General features: G+C 42.0%; 1 protein-coding gene across 2 annotated transcripts in view; it reads left to right on the top strand.

Moving 5' to 3' along the window:
- Positions 1 to 8,395: 8,395 nt before the first annotated feature.
- Positions 8,396 to 10,578, top strand: part of CEP68 (centrosomal protein 68) — a 44,579-nt gene continuing 42,396 nt past the window's right edge. For both annotated transcript variants that reach the window (XM_043986746.1, XM_043986745.1), the window contains exon 1: positions 8,396 to 8,574. The gene's annotated coding sequence lies outside the window, so the exon portion shown is untranslated. The remainder of the gene's footprint in view (positions 8,575 to 10,578) is intronic.

Raw genomic sequence — 10,578 nt, 5'->3', positions numbered from 1 at the left:
CACCTAGTTACTCTCCTCTGAGTACTATGATATTGAATGAACTTTGAACTCTGATGCAAATTTCTCCCCTACTCTTTACAGGGACATGAAAACCATCAGTTTCCAATTCTCTGCCACCACAAAAAAAAAAAGCTGCTATCAATATTTTTGTTCAGATGAGTCCTTTCCCTTTTTAATTTGATCTTTTTGAGATATAGACCTAATGGTAGTATTGCCAGGTTAAAGGGTATGCAGTTTTATAGTTTTTTGGACATTGTTTCAAATTGTTTTCCAGAATGTTTGGATCAGTTCACAGCTCCACCAGCAGGGCTTTAGCTTACCTGTTTTCCCACATCTCCTCCAAGATTTGTCATTTTCCTTTTCTGCCATGTGAGCCAGTCTGATGGGTATGAGGTGGAACCTCAGTCCTCACCCTTCTTGATTTCTTTGCAGACTGACGATCTTTTTTTTTTTTTTAGTGAGGCAATTGGGGTTAAGTGACTTGCCCAGGGTCACACAGCTAGTAAGTGTTAAGTGTCTGAGGCCAGATTTGAACTCAGGTACTCCTGACTCCAGGGCTGGTGCTCTATCCACTGCACCACCTAGCTGCCCCCCAGGCTGACATTCTTGATGACCCTTTTCTCCTTAATACTCTCTTCTCTCTATACTTCCATGACACTGCTCTCTCTCCTACCTGTCAGAATATTCCTTTTCAGTCTCCTTTGCTAGACCTTCTTCCAGGTCACACCTACCAACCATTGGTGTTCCCCAGCCCCCCCCGCAACCCTCCCGGGTTCTGTCCTGGGTTGCTCCCTTCTCCTTCTATATTATTTCACTGAGTGATCTTATCAACTCTCAAGGATTCAATTATTATTTCTATGGAGCTGATTTTCAGGTCTATTTATACAGTCCTTACCTCTCAGTCTCGTCTTTCATCTCCAACTGCCTCTTGGACATCTAGAAGTGGATATCCTATAAATATAACTTAAATTTAGCATAGCTAAAACTGAACTAATTATCATTCTTCCCAAAGTCTCCCCTTTTCCTAAGTTCCCTATTATTGTTGAATATTTCCTATCATTCCAGTCATCCAGGCTGGCAACTTAGGTGTTATCCTTGACATGTAAATCTCTCTCACCTCCTATTCAATCATTTGTCAAGTCCTACCTATACTATCTTCATAACATGTCTTGTATTTACCTCTCTCCTATAACACTGCTACCATCCTGTGCAATGACCTTTTTTTTTGTGTGGTGAGGCAATTGGGGTTAAGTGACTTGCCCAGGGTCACACAGCTAGTAAGTGTCAAGTGTCTGAGGCCAGATTTGAACTCAGGTCCTCCTGACTCCAGGGCCAGTGCTCTATCCACTGTGCCACCTAGCTGCCCCTACTACCATCCTGTGGAAGTCCCTTTTTACCTCACTTCTAAACTAGTAATACCCTGCTGGTTGGTCTCTCTGGCACAAGTCTTTTGCCACTCCATCAGAATGAAGTAAGCAGAATTAAGAAAACTACAAACACACACACACACACACACACACACACACACACACACACACACACACACCCCAATGCAAACGGAGAACTATAAAATGAACATGTACACTGAAGAATTATAATTAGTTATAATTAAAATGTTTTAAAAGTGGAAAAGAAAGAATATCACTCATAGTATTATAAAGGTGAGATCTCTCACATTCAGGCTGATGGTAACTTTCTGTAATTGTCCTTAACTGAGGATTCCTGCATAGCAATTGTCGACTCTGGTTTACCTATTTCTGGTGCTGCAGTCAGCTTGAGACTAGTCAGAATTCAAGGCCTGGCATTACAAAGAACAGTGATAGCTGTCCCAAAGAATTTGTTGGGCTGCTATGGAGCTGAGGTCTCATAGTTCTCTTGAATGCCCCAGCAACACCCATCTGGTCTTTTCAAACACTGTGGTTTTTGCCCATTTGTTAACAATCCAACTTGTCCTTGTAGATTATGCTTATTAGGACAACTCTGTCCTCAAGTAAGAGGCAGTATGGCCTATGGCTAGAGTGTTAGATTTAGAGGCTAAGAACCTGGGCTCAAATCCTGCCTCTGACACTAATTAACTGTGACCATGGGCATGGTGTTATCATGTATGACAATTAACCTAACTGAACCTCACTTTCCTCATCTGAAAAATGAGAATAATGATTAACCCATAGTGCGGACCTCACAGAGTTTTTGTGAGGTTGAAATGAGATAAAATGCATAAAACATTATATAAGTATCAGGAATCCTGATTCCAGGTCCTGGTCAATCAAGTGGAAGACACTAGGAAATGCTGGCTCCAGATTCTCCATTGGTCAAATGGAAGTTGAATGTTACAAGCACTGCTACAGTGAAATGTCTCAGAGTGGACTGTATTGCATACTCAGCTAGTTTACTCTTGGATTTTTTTTTTGGGGGGGGGGCAGGGCAATGAGGGTTAACTGACTTGCCAAAGGTCACACAGCTAGTAAGTGTGAAGTGTCTGAAACAGCTAGTGTCAAGTGTCTGAGGCTGAATTTGAACTCAGATCCTCCTGAATCCAGGGCTGGTGCTTTATCCACTGTGCCACCTAGCTGCCCCCACTCCTGGAATGTTAATCAGCAAATTTTTTAAAAGCACCTGTTATGCGTTAAATGGTATGAATACAAAGAAAAGCAAAAGATTGTTCCCTACTCTTTTTTTTTTTTGCAGGGAAATGGGGGTTAAGTGACTTGCCCAGGGTCACACAGCTAGTAAGTGTCAAGTGTCTGAGGCTGTACCTGAACTCAGGTACTCCTGAATCCAGGGCCGGTGCTCTATCCACTGTGCCACCTAGCTGCCCCCGTGTCCCCTACTCTTGAGGAGCTCACAATCTAATGGGGGGAGGGGGGAAACCAAGCAAACAACTATTTACAATCAAACTACATTTGGGATAAAAAGGAAATAATCTATAGAGGTCACATACTGGAAATAAGGGGAACTGGGAAAGGCTTCCTGTAGAAGATAGGACTTTAGTTGGAACTTGAAGGAAGGCAAATCACTCTAGTATTTTTGCCAAGAAAACCCCAAAAGTGCTCACCAAGAGTCCGACATGACTGATGTAACAATTGGAATGACGCCACCTGCTGGAGACTTACTGTAGAAAAGTTCTGCCATGAGGTAAAGGTCTCTGAGGGCCAGACCATGAGTCTTTTCTTTGGCGTCAGGAAGTGATGTTTGCCTGTGGGAGGAAGAAGGGGGAGCCTGGCACTCTGACTCTCACTCTTTCCTGGGGACTCTGGCAGAGAGTGGAGCTAGAAATGTGCTCTCCTTTTAATAGATAGATGAATGTAGGCCTTTCTCTCTCTCTTTACTAAATTCTTATTCTCCTTAATAAATGCTTAAAAGTCTAACTCTTGCTAAAGCTTGTAATTTATTGGCGACCACTCATTAGATATTTTAGACAGACTACCTAGAATTTTAGCCTTTAACACCGAATATTGAAAAAAACAATAAAATAGATAAACCATTGGTTAATTTGATTTAAAAAAAGAAAGAAGAAAACCAAATTACCAGTATCAAAAATGAAGGGGGCGGGGTTTACCACCAATGAAGTGGAAATTAAAACAATAATTAGGAACTATTTTGCCCAACTGTATGCCAATAAATTTGACAATCAAAATGAAATGGATAAATATTTGCAAAAATACAAACTGCCCAGGTTAACTGAAGAGGAAATAAAATCCTTAAATAAGCCCATATTGGGGCAGCTAGGTGGCACAGTGGATAGAGCACTGGCCCTGGATTCAGGAGTACCTGAGTTCAGATCTGGCCTCAGACACTTAACACTTACTAACTGTGTGACCCTGGGCAAGTCACTTAAAACCCAATTGCCTCACCAAAAAAAAAAAATAATAATAAGCCCATATTAGAAAAAGAAATTGAACAAGCCATTAATGAACTTCCTAAGAAAAAATCTCCAGGGCCAGATGGGTTTACAAGTGAATTCTACCAAACATTTAAAGAACAATTAATTCCAATATTGTACAAATTATTTGGAAAAATAGGTAAAGAAGGAGTTCTACCAAATTCCTTTTATGACACAAATATGGTGTTGATACCAAAACCAGGCAGAGCAAAAACAGAGAAAGAAAATTATAGACCAATTTCTCTAATGAATATTGATGCAAAAATTTTAAATAAGATATTAGCAAGAAGAGATTACAGCAAGTGATCACCAGGATAATACACTATGACCAGGTGGGATTTATACCAGGAATGCAGAGCTGGTTCAACATTAGGAAAACTATTAACATAATCAACCACATCAATAAGAAAACTAACACAAATCATATGATTATCTCAATAGATGCAGAGAAAGCTTTTGACAAAATACAGCACCCATTCCTAATAAAAACACTAGAGGGCTTAGGAATAGGTGGAGCTTTCCTTAAAATAATAAGTAGTATCTACCTAAAACCATCAGCATGCATTATATGTAATAGAGATAAGTTAGAGGCCTTCACAATAAGATCAGGGGTGAAACAGGGATGTCCATTAGCACCTCTATTATTTAATATTGTACTAGAAATGTTAGCTTTAGCAATCAGAGAAGAAAAAGGAATTTAAAAAATTAGAATAGGCAAGGAGGAAACAAAACTATCACTCTTTGCAGATGATATAATGGTATACTTAGAGAATCCTAGAGAATCAACCAAAAAATTGCTTGAAACAATTAGCAACTTTACCAAAGTAGCAGGATATAAAATAAATCCACATAAATCAACAGCATTTCTATACATGACCAGCAAAGTCCAGCAGCAAGAGATAGAAAGAGAAATTTCATTTAAAGTAATGGTAGACAAAAAAAATACTTGGGAGTCTACTTGCCAAGACAAACCCAGGAACTCTATGAACACAATTTGTTTTTTTGTTTTTTTGATGGGGCAATGAGGGTTAAGTGACTTGCCCAAGGTCACACAGCCAGTTAAGTGTCAAATGTCTGAGGCCGGATTTGAACTCAGGGCCTCCTGAATCCAAGGCCAGTGCTTTATCTACTGCACCACCTAGCTGCCCCTATGAACACAATTACAAAACACTTTTCACACAAATCAAATCAGATCTAAGTAATTAGAAAAATACCAATTGCTCATGGATAGGCCGAGCTAATATAATGAAAATGACAATTCTACCTAAATTAATTTACCTATTCAGTGCCATACCAATCAGACTACCTAAAAATTATTTTAGAGCTAGAAAAAATAGTAACAAAATTCATCTGGAAAAACAAAAGGTCAAGAATATCAAGGGAACTAATGAAAAAAGATGCACAGGAAGGTAGGCTAGCTGTACCAAATCTGAAGCTCTAGTATAAAGCGGCAGTCATCAAAACTATTTGGTACTGGCTAAGAAATAAAGTGGAGGATCCATGGAATAGGCTAGGCACAGGAGACATAGTAGTAAATGTCTTTAGTAATGTAGTGTTTGATAAACCCAAAGACTCCAGCTTCTGGGATAGGAACTTATTATTTGACAAAAACTGCTGGGAAAACTGGAAGATAGTATGGCAGAAACTAGGCACAGACCAACATCTTACACCTTATACTAAAATAAGGTCAAAATAGGTACATGATTTAGACATAAAAGGTGATACCATAGGTAAATTAGGAGAGGAAGGAATAATTTACCTCTCAGATCTCTGGAAAGGAGAACAGTTTATGACCAAATAAGAGATAGAGAATATTATGAAATGCAAAATGGATGATTTTGACTACATTAAATTAAAGTGTTTGCACAAACAGAAGCAATGCATCTAAAATTAGAAGGGAGACAAAAAGCTGGGAAACAATTTTTATTGCCAGTACTTCTGATAAAGGCCTCATTTCTAAAATATATGAGGAACTAAATCAAATTTATAAGAATCCAAGTCACTCCCCAATTGAGAAATGGTCAAAGGATATGAACAGGCAGTTTTCTGATGAAGAAATCAAAGCTATCTATTGCCAGAAGAAAAAATGCTCTAAATCACTATTGATTAGAGAAATGCAAATTAAAACAACTCTGAGGTGCCACCTGACATCTATCAGATTGGCTAATATGGCAAAAAAGGAAAATAAAAATGTTGGAGAAGCTGTGGAAAAATTGGAACAATAATGCATTGTTGGTGGAGCTGTGAACTGATCCAACCATTCTGGAGAACAATTTGGAACTCTGCCCAAAGGGCTATAAAGCTGTGAATACCCTTTGACCCAGCAATACCACAACTAGGTCTTTTTTCACAAAGAGATCATACAAAAGGGAAAAGGACCCATGTGTACAAAAATATTTATAGCTGCTCTTTTTGTGGTGGCAAGGCATTGGAAATTGAGGAGTTGCCCATCAATTGGGGAATGGCTGAACAAGTTGTGGTATATGAATATAATGGAATACTATTGTGCTGTAAGAAATGATGTGCAGGCAGATTTCAGAGAAACCTGGAAGGACTTACATGAACTGATGCTGAGTGAAATGAGCAGAACCAGGAGAACATTGTACATAGTATCAACAACATTATGTGTTGATCAACTGTGATAGACGTGATTCTTCTCAGCAGTACAATGGTCCAAGACAGTTACAAAGGACTCATGATGGAAAATGTTCTCCAAATCCAGAAAAAAAAAACCTGTGGAATCTAGATGCAGATCAAACCATACTATTTCTATTGGTTTTTTGTTGTTGTTGTTGTTGTTGTTTTCCTTTTTTTGAGGTTTTTCCTTTTTGCTCTGATTCTTCTCTCATAACATGACTAATGCAGAAATATGTTTAATTTGATTGTACATATATAACCTATATCAGATTACTTGCTGTCTTGGGGAGGGGGGAGGGGCGGAGAAAAATTTGAACCCAGAAGTCTTATAAAAACAAATGTTGAAAACTATCTCTAAATGTAACTGGAAGATAATAAAATATTCATATTGGGGAAAAAATTGCACTGAGACCTTTGGGATACGTTTGCAAAGCACTTTACAAATGTCAAGGGGAAGGGGTAAGGGGTTTGGGGTACTTAGGAATTCCTCTTTAAAGAATTACACTCTCTTACACACAAAAGCAGTTAGAATAAGATAGTAGTTTATTTCGGGGCTGGGGAGGGGAAGGGAAGGGAAGGGAAGGGAAGGGAAGGGAAGGGAAGGGAAGGGAAGGGAAGGGAAGGGAAGGGAAGGGAAGGGAAGGGAAGGGAAGGGAAGGGAAGGGAAGGGAAGGGAAGGGAAGGGAAGGGAAGGGAAGGGAAGGGAAGGGAAACCAAGAGAAATACTTGGATTTCTCATGAGGAGAGAGGCATGGCACAAAGCATGTGGCTCTGAGATACCAATCTCCTCGAGCAGGAGACAGGCAGGTACTTTTATAAAGGACTGATGGGGGTGACCATCTGATTGTGGAAAGTTCCTTTAGTGAGGGAGAACCATCCCCCACTGGTGGTGGCTGGAGGAGTTGGGCAAGGGGTGGCTGCAGATCTCTCAAGCCATCTTTCTCCTCAGGACACAAAGGCAGCAGGCACACCCAAACTTATCTCCCCAGTGTTGAGGGAGACTAGAATGAAGGGTGGAGGTCCGGAAGCTAGCTCAGTCTGATCTGGTTCCACTTATCTATTTAGGTGTGTCTGTCCTTTGGATCAGTTTCTAAAGGAGAAGGTTCTTTGAAGTGCCCAAGAGAACTTCTGGAGTGCTATGGGCCCATAACACAAATATTATCTCATTAGTTTCTCACAAGGACCCTGGGAGGAGGGTACTATCATTATCTTTTTTCTTTTTTTTAGTGAGGCAATTGGGGTTAAGTGACTTGCCCAGGGTCACACAGCTAGTAATTGTCAAGTGTCTGAGGCCCGATTTGAACTCAGGTCCTCCTGAATCCAGGGCGGGTGCTCTATCCACTGCGCCACCTAGCCACCCCGGGTACTATCATTATCATTACCCCTTTTTGCAGATGAGGAAATCGAGGCAGACAGAAGTTAAATGACTCAGTCAGGGTGGCAGATAGGAAGTGTCTGAATCTGAAGTTGAATTCAGGTCTATTCTGATTCCAGGGCCTGAGCTCCATCCTGGGGGCTTGGTAAATAACTAGCTGAATGAGTGGATGGAGTCAAACAGTGAGCATTGATTGCAGTCTTTAACCTCATTTGAGGTCACTTTCTCTTCTCTTGCATCTTTCCACTCTTCCCCCCTTCCTTCTTCCTTTCTTCCCTGTCCTCTCCCTCACCTCCAGCCCTCTTCAGGGAAGGGCAACGAAAACCTCAGGCCTCAAACCTCAGAACTCAACTAATGGGAAACGGCTCCCAGAGAACAGAAAGGTGAGGCTTTCCATTGGTCGAGGCCTATTGCGGGAGAGCGGATTGGCTAGGGACGCTTAGCCCTGGGGGCAGATCCGGGGTTTCCTGCTGGGGGCGGGGCGCTGGGCGGAGGGGAGGATCCTCCGCCGTGGGGGCGGAGGGGAGGAGCGGCCGGCGTGGTGGTGCTGCTGGGGGCCTCGGGCTCGCTCGCCGCCGCTAGCCCCCTCCCCCTCCTGCATTCGCTGCTAGGGGCGTCGGGACCCCAGGCGATTTGGAGTCGGCACCGCGGCAGGACAGTGGATTTCTGGACTGCGTCGGTAGGAGCCGCGTGTGTGTGTGTTGTTGAGCTGGGGGCGGGCGCGGCAAGCTCGGAGCCCAGGCCGGGCCACCCCGCCCTCCTCTAGGCGGAGGCCGAGCCCTCAGCCAGGCCCCCTCTGCCCTGGGCCAGGCGGACGCCAGCTGCGCGGCCTTTTCTAGAGCTGGACCATGCGTGCGTGGGCTTGTGCGGCCTCCTCTTGGGGTGTCCTCTCAATTCTCCCCCCCCCCCATTTTGCAGGTGGTTGTTCTGATCCCTTGGGGACCATGTGTAGAATTGTGCACTTGGGGATCCCAGGCCAGTGGGGGAGGGGGGGAGCCAGAATCCTGAAGAGCAAGAAGGTGGAAAATGTCTGGGTGCTCTGCTTGTGTGTATCAACAGGCATTGTGTGTACATGTGTGCATGCGCGCTGCGGGGGGGTGGGGGGAGGGCGAGGGAGCTCACTCAGGGTTAGGGCGGACATTAAATAGTAAGCACCTAATAAAGGCTTTATTTCTATCTCCAAACGTCTGTCGCTGTCAGTCTTTCCATTTCTTTCTCCAATTATCTGCCTATATCTACTTATAGTTATCTCTATTTACCTATCTTTGTCTCTACCTATTTATGTGTCTATCTTTTTATTTCCATCACTTATTTTTATCATGTCCCTACCTACTATATCTGTCTCTACTTACCTATTTATTTCTCTATCTCTATTCATCTATCTAAATATTTACCAGCTATCTATACTTTCCAATATCTCTACCTCCCTATCTCTGTCCTATTTCTATCACCTGTTTTTATCATCTGTCTATACCTTCCTAATATACCTACCCACCTCTACCTGTCTTGTCTATCTGTCCATCCATCCATCCATCCCAACATCCAAACACCCCGTGAGGCGTAATACAGAATCATTACTGGATGTGGTTGAGTCATTTGCCTGGGAGAGGGTGAGAACTTAAAGAAATACGCGCTGTTTCCCCGTGAGAGGTGGTAGCACATCCGTTGACCTGGCCTAAACAGCTGCTTGCCTACACTGTGGTGATTGGTGGAACTCAATTTCCTTTTCAGCTGTTCTGGGGCCCCAGGGCTGTTTTTTCCGGGGTTTGTTCGTTAGTGACTGGGTATCCCATATGGGAGTGGGGCAGTTTTTCTGCTTGCTCCAGTTCCAAACTGTTATTCTGAAGACTTGTAGCTCACCCAGTGAAGGAGACCTGTCAAGCTATAGAAAAAAACGAACATTTTATTGTGAGATTGTGATTCTCCTGGGCCAGAATCCAATAGCTTTAAATAATAAAAGGGATGTCTTTTAGACCTCTCCCCATCAGATTGGTTAGGGAACAGGAAAATACAAAACTTTGTTTAAAAAATTACTAGGCTGGGTTCAGTTAACAGCAATTGTGTTGTATGTGATTAAAAAAAATTAAGGGAAATAGGCCAGTGCCAGTTATTGGTGAAGAAATAACAATTTTTACAAAAGTTTCGATAATAACTTGGGGTTGGGTGGGACTTTTTTTTTTTAAGTGAGGCAATTGGGGTTAAGTGACTTGCCCAGGTTCACACAGCTAGTAAGTGTTAAGTGTCTGGGTGAGACTTTTAACAAACCCAATACATTCTCATTCTGTAGACTACAATTTGGAATTTAGAAGGAAATTTGTTGCTAAACAAATTCAATAGAAGCTAAGAGATTTAGGTTACAAATTTTGTATGGTCACAGATCACGAGTAGGTTGTTTCTTAGAATTGAGGATTTGTTGGTGGTTTGGGGTTTCTATAAGTGTGATGATAAAATGATAAATAAATAAATAAATAACAGGCCAACTTGCCTCTAACTGTGTAGTTCAATTAGAGGAAGCAGTGAAGTCATGTGTTTCATTTCCTGCTTTTCTCCCTCGTTATTCCCCTCATCCTCATCTAGCTCTTTCCCCTCCACCCCTAGCCCCTTCAGAGTACTTGACTCAATTCTGGGCATCTTTGTTATGGGGGAAAGTAATAGCAGATTGAAATCTTAGAATTTTAATATT

The sequence above is a fragment of the Dromiciops gliroides genome, chromosome 2 (genome assembly GCF_019393635.1).
Source record: "Dromiciops gliroides isolate mDroGli1 chromosome 2, mDroGli1.pri, whole genome shotgun sequence".
Taxonomy (NCBI): Eukaryota; Metazoa; Chordata; class Mammalia; order Microbiotheria; family Microbiotheriidae; genus Dromiciops; species Dromiciops gliroides.
The sequence above is the reverse complement of the archived record's forward strand: the minus strand, read 5'-3'. Positions and strand labels throughout refer to the sequence as shown.